This window comes from Arachis ipaensis, chromosome B08 (genome assembly GCF_000816755.2).
Source record: "Arachis ipaensis cultivar K30076 chromosome B08, Araip1.1, whole genome shotgun sequence".
Classification (NCBI taxonomy): Eukaryota; Viridiplantae; Streptophyta; class Magnoliopsida; order Fabales; family Fabaceae; genus Arachis; species Arachis ipaensis.
In genome coordinates this window covers 124775235-124776021 of record NC_029792.2, presented here as the reverse complement: position 1 = coordinate 124776021, position 787 = coordinate 124775235, and the positions used below count along the sequence as shown (strand labels likewise).

The 787-nt window shown below is 26.4% G+C and overlaps 1 pseudogene; it reads right to left on the bottom strand.

Annotated features, from left to right (window-relative positions):
• Positions 1-787, bottom strand: part of LOC107611898 — a 13159-nt pseudogene that overhangs the window by 4241 nt on the left and 8131 nt on the right.

Genomic DNA, 787 nt, shown 5'->3' with positions numbered 1-787 from the left:
TTAATCGTGTTTCTCCTTCTATCACTCCCGTCACAACTTTTATACAGGTAATTATTGATGGAATGACGCAATCGATTATTATTGTATGTTGTCATTGGTGTGTGTGTAGAGTACAAAAATAAATATAATATAGTAAAATTGATGCATGTAATGTATATATAAACATTTTTTTTTCTTTGGTCTTGTATATAAACATTAAACAAAGGTAAAAAGATGAGTAAGATAGATGTATATACCTCAGGCCTGCACAGCAGACATCCTTTGACTTGGGCTAGGAATCTCTTCCCCTTGTGTGTTGTGCCCTTTTTGTTACCAAGAAATTCGAACAGAATCACAGGAGTTATGATATTGGATCAAGATTAAATTTCATTGTGGGTTACGATTTAAATAGGTTTATAAGTGAATAATAAAATGTAATAATACGTTATGAAATGAGAAATATTATATATGAACTATATGCAATTGTTCCATCATAATTATGTTACATCACCTATTCACCTTGATTAATAACCTTCTTGAAATTACATAAATTTTTGCGAACAAAACTACATAGATTTTTGCAAGATCAAGTTAATGCCTTTTTTTTATTAGCAAGATGAATTTAGATTTTCTAAAGTGAATAAATTGATAAAGTGATAAAACAAAGAATTAATCACTATTAATTTTATAATTTTTATAAAATATGTGTCTTATTATCTTAATTTAAAAATAAATAACTCCTTAGTTTATTATTTTACCAACTTTTTATTTTAAAAAACTTTATTCTTAGAAGGGTCTAATCAATAAC